The sequence below is a fragment of the Engystomops pustulosus genome, chromosome 2, assembly GCF_040894005.1.
Source record: "Engystomops pustulosus chromosome 2, aEngPut4.maternal, whole genome shotgun sequence".
NCBI lineage: Eukaryota > Metazoa > Chordata > Amphibia > Anura > Leptodactylidae > Engystomops > Engystomops pustulosus.
This window is the reverse complement of record NC_092412.1, coordinates 1,368,512-1,379,811: the sequence shown is the minus strand read 5'-3', so window position 1 is coordinate 1,379,811 and position 11,300 is coordinate 1,368,512. Positions and strand designations below refer to the sequence as shown.

Below are 11,300 nucleotides of genomic sequence, written 5' to 3'. Positions count from 1 at the left end.
GACCAGACTACTAATACAGAAGACCCCAGATCAGACTACTAATTCTGAAGAGCCCAGATCAGACAACTAATACTGAATAACCCAGACCAGACTACAAATACAGAAGACCCCAGAACAGACTACTAATTCAGAAGACCCCTGTTCAGACTACTAATACTGAAGACCCCTGACCAGACTACTAATACTAAAGAGCCCAGATCAGACTACTAATACAGAAGACCCCAGATCAGACTACTAATACAGAAGATCCAAGACCAAACTTCTAATACTGAAGAGCCCAGACCAGACTACTAATACTGAAGAGCCCAGATCAGACAACTAATACTGAAGAGACCAGACCAGACTACTAATACTGAAGAGCTCAGACCAGACTACTAATACAGAAGACCACAGACTGGACTACTAATACTGAAGAGCCCAGACCAGACTACTAATACTGAAGAGCCCATAACAAGACTACTAATACTGAAGAGCCCAGACCAGACTACTGATACAGAAGAGCCCAGACCAGACTACTGATACAGAAGAGCCCAGATCAGACAACTAATACTGAAAACCCCAGACCAGACTACTAATACTGAAGACCCCAGACCAGACTACTAATACAGAAGACCACAGACTGGACTACTAATAATGAAGAGCCCAGACCAGACTACTAATACTGAAGAGCCCAGACAAGACTACTAATACTGAAGACCCCAGACCAGACTACTAATACTGAAGACCCCAGACCAGACTACTAATACTGAAGATCCCAGACCAGACTACTAATACTGAAGATCCCAGACCAGACTACTAATACTGAAGATCCCAGACCAGACTACTAATACCGAAGATCCCAGACCAGACTACTAATACTGAAGATCCCAGACCAGACTACTAATACTGAAGATCCCAGACCAGACTACTAATACTGAAGATCCCAGACCAGACTACTAATACTGAAGAGCTCAGACCAGACTACTAATACTGAAGATCCCAGACCAAACTACTAATACTGAAGATCCCAGACCAAACTACTAATACTGAAGATCCCAGACCAGACTACTAATACAGAAGAGCCCAGGACAGACTACTAATACTGAAGATCCCAGACCAGACTACTAATACTGAAGATCCCAGACCAGACTACTAATACAGAAGACCCCAGACCAGACTACTAATGAGATTAGTGATTGCAGTGGATTTACATCCAAGTTCCTTCTATCCTCCACAATCACATTTTAATAAAACCCCCGAGTTAAAAACCATCTCAAAATAGAAAAAAACGGAGAAATGTTCTTGGTTTGGGAAAGTGGGTCGGCCACAGCAATTTTTATTTAGATATAATTTAACTTTGTAAACTTTTTTAACAAGTTAAAATGTTTGTAAACAATAATCAAAAGAATATAATTTTAATGCCCGCCTGGCTTGATTGTATGGAGCTCCTCTCCCGTGATGGTGGCTGCCCCCGGACAGCCGTCATGTGGGTGTCTTCCTCGCCTTCGGGCATGTATATCCTCCGCCCTTGCTGTGACATCTAAGATAAAACAAGAGAACAGCAAAACCGAGAAACCACCTGAAAATAAAATTACTTTACACCTGATTGACTTCACACCTTGTTGATCCTGTAGGTAGAAGGAAAGAGCCCCCCCCCCCAGGTGTCCTCGAACTTTTATAGCCGTAGGGCGGCCCACTTCCCCTAGCTGAGCCCACCCTTAGGTGGCCGCCCAGAAAGGAGGGGGCCAATCGCCAGAAACTGCCTTTTACAAATAGGCGAACCACCGAAATCCCCCACAGTCCCCGGCCCCTTCTCTAGGCGATTTGGGGCCATAGAGCTTCATTACACTAACATGGAGAAGTTTATTCAGTTGACGGAGCCCTAAGCAGAGCCCAAAGTTACAATCCGAGTCCCATTGTCCAGTCCAGTCTGTCCGCTATCCCTCCCACTTACCTCCTCCAGTACTCACCATTGTCATTCAAATCCTTTGTGGTTTGCTTCAACCAATTGGAGGCGCTACTGAGGCTTCCCCAAACAGTCAGCGGAGGACCAAGCATCGCTGGAGTTTCTGGAAGATTTATAGTCAGACACACAAAGAAAATCGCATAAACTACATTCTTCATTGAAAGAAGAGAATAGAAGAAATAGAAGCCGTAAATAGGGGCTTGGGGTTTGTTTAGCTCGGGGACATGGATTTTGGAAATTGCTAAAACCACTTATCACAATGTGATGCAAAAAATCTGAGATAGAGGAGTCAATTGGATCCCATTGTCCCATTGTTCAGGATACTAAGGGAGACCCCAGACCCGACTACTATTGCTGGAGACCCCAGACCCGACTACTAATGCTGGAGACCCCAGACCCGACCACTAATGCTGGAGACCCCAGATCTGACTACTAATGCTGGAGACCCCAGACCAGACTACTAATGCTGGGGACCCCAGATCTGACTAATAATGCTGGAGACCCCAGACCCGACTACTAATGCTGGAGACCCCAGACCTGACTACTAATGCTGGAGACCCCAGACCCGACTACTAATGCTGGAGACCCCAGACCAGACTACTAATGCTGGGGACCCCAGACCTGACTACTAATGCTGGAGACCCAAGACCAGACTACTAATGCTGGAGACCCCAGACCCGACTACTAATGCTGGAGACCCCAGACGCGACTACTAATGCTGGAGACCCCAGACCCGACTACTAATGCTGGAGACCCCAGACAAGACTACTAATGCTTGGAACCCCAGATCTGACTACTAATGCTGGAGACCCCAGACCCGACTACTAATGCTGGAGACCCCAGACCCATCTACTAATGCTGGAGACCCCAGACCTGGCTTCTAATGCTGGAGACCCCATTCCTGACTACTAATGCTGGAGACCCCAGACCTGACTACTAATGCTGGAGACCCCATTCCTGACTACTAATGCTGGAGACCCGAGACCTGACTACTAATGCTGGAGACCCCAGACCTAACTACTAATGCTGGAGATCCCAGACCCGACTACTAATGCTGGAGACCCCAGACCTGACTACTAATGCTGGAGACCCCAGACCTGACTACTAATGCTGGAGACCCCATTCCTGACTACTAATGCTGGAGACCCCAGACCTGACTAATAATGCTGGAGACCCCATTCCTGACTACTAATGCTGGAGACCCCAGACCTGACTACTAATGCTGGAGACCCCAGACCTAACTACTAATGCTGGAGACCCCAGATCTGACTAATAATGCTGGAGACCCCAGACTTGACTACTAATGCTGGAGATCCCAGACCCGAATACTAAAGCTGGATACCCCAGACCTGACTACTAATGCTGGAGACCCCAGATCCGACTACTAATGCTGGAGACCCCAGACCAGACTACTAATGCTGGAGACCCCAGACCTGACTACTAATGCTGGAGACCCAAGACCTGACTACTAATGCTGGAGACTCCAGACCTGACTACTAATGCTGGAGACCCCAGACCTGACTACCAATGCTGGAGACCCCATTCCTGACTACTAATGCTGGAGACCCCCAGACCTGACTACTAATGCTGGAGACCCCTAACCCAACTACTAATGCTGGAGACCCCAGACCTGACTACTAATGCTGGAGACCCCATTCCTGACTACTAATGCGGGAGACCCCTTGTTTGGCACTCACCATTTTAATTCAAATCCTTTGTGGTTTGCTTCAACCAATTGAAGGCGCTACTGAGGCTTCCCCAAACAGTCAGCGGAGGACCAAGCATCGCTGGAGTTTCTGGAAGATTTATAGTCAGACACACAAAGAAAATCGCATAAACTACATTCTTCATTGAAAAAAGAGAATAGAAGAAATAGAAGCCGTAAATAGGGGCTTGGGGTTTGTTTAGCTCGGGGACATGGATTTTGGAAATTGCTAAAACCACTTATCACAATGTGATGCAAAAATCTGAGATAGAGGAGTCAATTGGATCCCATTGTCCCATTGTTCAGGGTATTAAGGGAGACCCCAGACCCGACTACTATTTCTGGAGACCCCAGACCCGACCACTAATGCTGGAGACCCCAGATCTGACTACTAATCCTGGAGACCCCAGATCAGACTACTAATGCTGGGGACCCCAGATTTGACTAACAATGCTGGAGACCCCAGACCAGACTACTAATGCTTGAGACCCCAGACCTGACTACTAATGCTGGAGACCCCAGACCTGACTACCAATGCTGGAGACCCCAGACCTGACTACTAATGCTGGAGACCCCAGACCTGATTACTAATGCTGGAGACCCCAGATCTGACTACTAATGCTGGAGACCCCAGACCTGACTACTAATGCTGGAGACCCCAGACTTGACTACTAATGCTGGAGACCCCAGACCTAACTACTAATGCTGGAGAGCCCAGATCTGACTAATAACGCTGGAGACCCCATACCTGACTACTAATGCTGGAGACCCCAGACCTGACTACTAAAGCGGGAGACTCCAGACCTGACTACTAATGCTGGAGACCCCAGACCTGACTACTAATGCTGGAGACCCCAGACCTGACTACTAATGCTGGAGACCCCAGACCTGACTACTAATGCTGGAGACCCAAGACCTGACTACTAATGCTGGAGACCCCATTCCTGACTACTAATGCTGGAGACCCCAGACCAGACTACTAATGCTGGAGACCCCAGACCTGACTACTAATGCTGGAGAGCCCAGATCTGACTAATAACGCTGGAGACCCCATACCTGACTACTAATGCTGGAGACCCCAGACCTGATTACTAATGCGGGAGACTCCAGACATGACTACTAATGCTGGAGACCCCAGACCTGACTACTAATGCTGGAGACCCCAGACCTGACTACCAATGCTGGAGACCCCAGACCTGACTACTAATGCTGGAGAGCCCAGATCTGACTAATAACGCTGGAGACCCCATACCTGACTACTAATGCTGGAGACCCCAGACCTGATTACTAATGCGGGAGACTCCAGACATGACTACTAATGCTGGAGACCCCAGACCTGACTACTAATGCTGGAGACCCCAGACCTGACTACTAATGCTGGAGACCCCAGACCTGACTACTAATGCTGGAGACCCCATTCCTGACTACTAATGCTGGTGACCCCTTGTTTGGTACTCACCATTTTAATTCAAATCCTTTGTGGTTTGCTTCAACCAATTGGAGGCGCTACTGAGGCTTCCCCAAACAGTCAGCGGAGGACCAAGCATCGCTGGAGTTTCTGGAAGATTTGTAGTCAGACACACAAAGAAAATCGCATAAACTACATTCTTCATTGAAAAAAGAGAATAGAAGAAATAGAAGCCGTAAATAGGGGCTTGGGGTTTGTTTACCTCGGGGACGTGGATTTGGGAAATTGCTAAAACCACTTATCACAATGTGATGCAAAAAATCTGAGATAGAGGAGTCAATTGGATCCCCTTGTCCCATTGTTCAGCATATTACGGGAGACCCCAGACCCGACTACTATTGCTGGAGACCCCAGACCCGACTACAAATGCTGGAGACCCCAGACCCGACGACTAATGCTGAGGACCCCAGATTTGACTAATAATGCTGGAGACCCCAGACCAGACTACTAATGCTGGAGACCCCAGACCTGACTACTAATGCTGGAGACCCCAGACCCGACTACTAATGCTGGAGACCCCAGACCAGACTACTAATGCTGGGGACCCCAGATCTGACTAATAATGCTGGAGACCCCAGACCAGACTACTATTGCTGGAGACCCCAGACCTGACTACTAATGCTGGAGACCCCAGACCTGACTACCAATGCTGGAGACCCCAGACCTGACTACTAATGCTGGAGACCCCAGACCTGATTACTAATGCTGGAGACCCAAGATCTGACTACTAATGCTGGAGACCCCAGACCTGACTACTAATGCTGGAGACCCCAGACCTGACTACCAATGCTGGAGACCCCAGACCTGACTACTAATGTTGGAGACCCCAGACTTGACTACTAATGCTGGAGACCCCAGACCTAACTACTAATGCTGGAGACCCCAGACCTAACTACTAATGCTGGAGAGCCCAGATCTGACTAATAACGCTGGAGACCCCATACCTGACTACTAATGCTGGAGACCCCAGACCTGACTACTAATGCGGGAGACTCCAGACCTGACTACTAATGCTGGAGACCCCAGACCTGACTACTAATGCTGGAGACTCCAGACCTGACTACTAATGCTGGAGACCCCAGACCTGACTACTAATGCTGGAGACCCCAGACCTGACTACTAATGCTGGAGACCCCATTCCTGACTACTAATGCGGGAGACCCCTTGTTTGGCACTCACCATTTTAATTCAAATCCTTTGTGGTTTGCTTCAACCAATTGGAGGCGCTACTGAGGCTTCCCCAAACAGTCAGCGGAGGACCAAGCATCGCTGGAGTTTCTGGAAGATTTATAGTCAGACACACAAAGAAAATCGCATAAACTACATTCTTCATTGAAAAAAGAGAATAGAAGAAATGGAAGCCGTAAATAGGGGCTTGGGGTTTGTTTAGCTCGGGGACATGGATTTTAGAAATTGCTAAAACCACTTATCACAATGTGATGCAAAAAATCTGAGATAGAGGAGTCAATTGGATCCCATTGTCCCATTGTTCAGGATATTAAGGAAGACCCCAGACCCGACTACTATTGCTGGAGACCCCAGACCCGACTCCTAATGCTGGAGACCCCAGACCCGACTACTAATGCTGGGGACCCCAGATTTGACTAATAATGCTGGAGACCCCAGACCAGACTACTAATGCTGGAGACCCCAGACCTGACTACTAATGCTGGAGACCCCAGACCCGACAACTAATGCTGGAGACCCCAGACCAGACTACTAATGCTGGAGACCCCAGACCTGACTACTAATGCTGGAGACCCCAGACCCGACTACTAATGCTGGAGACCCCAGACCAGACTACTAATGCTGGGGACCCCAGACCTGACTACCAATGCTGGAGACCCCAGACCTGACTACTAATGCTGGAGACCCCAGACCTGATTACTAATGCTGGAGACCCCAGATCTGACTACTAATGCTGGAGACCCCAGACCTGACTACTAATGCTGGAGACCCCAGACTTGACTACTAATGCGGGAGACCCCAGACCTAACTACTAATGCTGGAGAGCCCAGATCTGACTAATAACGCTGGAGACCCCATACCTGACTACTAATGCTGGAGACCCCAGACCTGACTACTAATGCGGGAGACTCCAGACCTGACTACTAATGCTGGAGACCCCAGACCTGACTACTAATGCTGGAGACCCCAGACCTGACTACTAATGCTGGAGACCCCAGACCTGACTACTAATGCTGGAGATCCCAGACCTGACTACTAATGCTGGAGACCCCAGACCTGACTACTAATGCGGGAGACCCCAGATCCGACTACTAATGCTGGAGACCCCAGACCCGACTACTAATGCTGGAGACCGCAGACCTGACTGCTAATGCTGGAAACCCCAGATCCGACTGCTAATGCTGGAGACCCCAGACCCTACTACTAATGCTGGTGACCCTAGACCTGACTACTAATGCTGGAAACTCCAGACCTGACTACTAATGCTGGAGACTCCAGACCTGACTACTAATGCTGGAGACCCCAGAGCTGACTACTAATGCTGGAGATCCCAGACCTGATTACTAATGCTGGAGACCCCAGACCTAACTACTAATGCTGGAGACCCCAGATCTGACTACTAATGCGGGAGACCCCAGACCTGACTACTAATGCTGGAGACTCCAGACCTGACTACTAATGCTGGAGACCCCAGACCTGACTACTAATGCTGGAGACTCCAGACCTGACTACTAATGCTGGAGACCCCAGACCTGACTACTAATGCTGGAGACCCCAGACCTGACTACCAATGCTGGAGACTCAAGACCTGACTACCAATGCTGGAGACCCCAGACCTGACTACTAATGCTGGGAACCCCAGATCTGACTACTAATGCTGGAGACCCCAGACCTGACTACTAATGCTGGAGACCCCAGACCTGACTACTAATGCTGGAGACTCCAGACTTGACTACTAATGCTGGAGACTCCAGACCTGACTACCAATGCTGGAGACTCCAGACCTGACTACTAATGCTGGAGACTCCAGACCTGACTACTAATGCTGGAGACCCCAGACCTGACTACTAATGCTGGAGACCCCAGACCTGACTACCAATGCTGGAGACTCCAGACCTGACTACCAATGCTGGAGACCCCAGACCTGACTACTAATGCTGGGAACCCCAGATCTGACTACTAATGCTGGGAACCCCAGATCTGACTACTAATGCTGGGAACCCCAGATCTGACTACTAATGCAGGAGACCCCAGACCTGACTACTAATGCTTGAGACCCCAGAGCTGACTACTAATGCTGGAGAACCCAGAGCTGACTACTAATGCTGGAGACTCCAGACCTGACTACTAATGCTGGAGACCCCAGAGCTGACTACTAATGCTGGAGACCCCAGACCTGACTACTAATGCTGGAGACCCCAGACCTGACTACTAATGCTGGAGACTTCAGACCTGACCACTAATGCTGGAGACCCCATACCTGACTACTAATGCTGGAGACTCAAGACCTGACTACTAATGCTGGAGACCCAAGACCTGACTACTAATGATGGAGACTGCAGACCTGACTACCAATGCTGGAGACTCCAGACCTGACTACTAATGCGGGAGACCTCAGATCCGACTACTAATGCTGGAGACCCCAGACCTGACTACTAATGCTGGAGACCCCAGACCTGACTACTAATGCTGGAGACCCTAGAACAGACTACTAATGCTGGAGACCCCAGACCTGACTACTAATGCTGGAGACTCCAGACCTGACTAGCAATGCTGGAGACTCCAGACCTGACTACTAATGCTGGAGACCCCAGACCTGACTACTAATGCTGGAGACTCCAGACCTGACTACTAATGCTGGAGACTCCAGACCTGACTACTAATGCTGGAGACTCCAGACCTGACTACTAATGCTGGAGACCCCAGAGCTGACTACTAATGCTGGAGACCCCAGACCTGACTACTAATGCTGGAGACTCCAGACCTGACCACTAATGCTGGAGACCCCATACCTGACTACTAATGCTGGAGACTGCAGACCTGACTACCAATGCTGGAGACTCCAGACCTGACTACTAATGCTGGAGACTCCAGACCTCACCACTAATGCTGGAGACCCCAGACCTGACTACTATTGATGGAGACTGCAGACCTGACTACCAATGCTGGAGACTCCAGACCTGACTACTAATGCTGGAGACCTCAGATCCGACTACTAATGCTGGAGACCTCAGATCCGACTACTAATGCTGGAGACCCCAGACCTGACTACTAATGCTGGAGACCCCAGACCTGACTACTAATGCTGGAGACCCTAGAACAGACTAATAATGCTGGAGACCCCAGACCTGACTACTAATGCTGGAGACTCCAGACCTGACTACCAATGCTGGAGACTCCAGACCTGACTACTAATGCTGGAGACCCCAGAGCTGACTACTAATGCTGGAGACCCCAGACCAGACTACTAATGCTGGAGACCCCAGAGCTGACTACTAATGCTGGAGACCACAGACCTGACTACTAATGCTGGAGACTCCAGACCTGACCACTAATGCTGGAGACCCCATACCTGACTACTAATGCTGGAGACTCAAGACCTGACTACTAATGCTGGAGACCCCAGACCTGACTACTAATGATGGAGACTGCAGACCTGACTACCAATGCTGGAGACTTCAGACCTGACTACTAATGCTGGAGACCCCAGACCTGACTACTAATGCTGGAGACTCCAGACCTGACTACTAATGCTGGAGACCCCAGAGCTGACTACTAATGCTGGAGACTCCAGACCTGACTACTAATGCTGGAGACCCCAGAGCTGACTACTAATGCTGGAGACCCCAGACCTGACTACTAATGCTGGAGACTCCAGACCTGACCACTAATGCTGGAGACCCCAGACCTGACTACTAATGCTGGAGACCCCAGACCTGACTACTAATGCTGGAGACCCCAGACCTGACTACTAATGCTGGAGACTCCAGACCTGACCACTAATGCTGGAGACCCAAGACCTGACTATTAATGCTGGAGACCCCAGACCTGACTACTAATGCTGGAGACCCCAGACCTGACTACTAATGCTGGAGACCCCAGACCTGACTATTAATGCTGGAGACTCCAGACCTGACCACTAATGCTGGAGACCCCAGACCTGACTACTAATGCTGGAGACCCCATTCCTGACTACTAATGCTGGTGACCCCTTGTTTGGTACTCACCATTTTAATTCAAATCCTTTGTGGTTTGCTTCAACCAATTGGAGGCGCTACTGAGGCTTCCCCAAACAGTCAGCGGAGGACCAAGCATCGCTGGAGTTTCTGGAAGATTTGTAGTCAGACACACAAAGAAAATCGCATAAACTACATTCTTCATTGAAAAAAGAGAATAGAAGAAATAGAAGCCGTAAATAGGGGCTTGGGGTTTGTTTACCTCGGGGACGTGGATTTGGGAAATTGCTAAAACCACTTATCACAATGTGATGCAAAAAATCTGAGATAGAGGAGTCAATTGGATCCCCTTGTCCCATTGTTCAGCATATTAAGGGAGACCCCAGACCCGACTACTATTGCTGTAGACCCCAGACCCGACTACTAATGCTGGAGACCCCAGACCCGACGACTAATGCTGAGGACCCCAGATTTGACTAATAATGCTGGAGACCCCAGACCAGACTACTAATGCTGGAGACCCCAGACCTGACTACTAATGCTGGAGACCCCAGACCCGACTACTAATGCTGGAGACCCCAGACCAGACTACTAATGCTGGGGACCCCAGATCTGACTAATAATGCTGGAGACCCCAGACCAGACTACTATTGCTGGAGACCCCAGACCTGACTACTAATGCTGGAGACCCCAGACCTGACTACCAATGCTGGAGACCCCAGACCTGACTACTAATGCTGGAGACCCCAGACCTGATTACTAATGCTGGAGACCCAAGATCTGACTACTAATGCTGGAGACCCCAGACCTGACTACTAATGCTGGAGACCCCAGACCTGACTACCAATGCTGGAGACCCCAGACCTGACTACTAATGTTGGAGACCCCAGACTTGACTACTAATGCTGGAGACCCCAGACCTAACTACTAATGCTGGAGAGCCCAGATCTGACTAATAACGCTGGAGACCCCAGACCTGACTACTAATGCGGGAGACTCCAGACCTGACTACTAATGCTGGAGACCCCAGACCTGACT

General features: G+C 49.5%; 1 long non-coding RNA gene across 1 annotated transcript; it reads right to left on the bottom strand.

Moving 5' to 3' along the window:
* Nucleotides 1-1,353: 1,353 nt before the first annotated feature.
* Nucleotides 1,354-6,470, bottom strand: LOC140116377 (uncharacterized). The gene is made up of 4 exons (XR_011852742.1): nt 6,298-6,470; nt 5,110-5,208; nt 3,643-3,741; nt 1,354-2,048 (listed from the first exon to the last, which is right to left on the bottom strand). It is a non-coding gene; the product is annotated as an uncharacterized lncRNA (long non-coding RNA).
* Nucleotides 6,471-11,300: the final 4,830 nt, after the last annotated feature.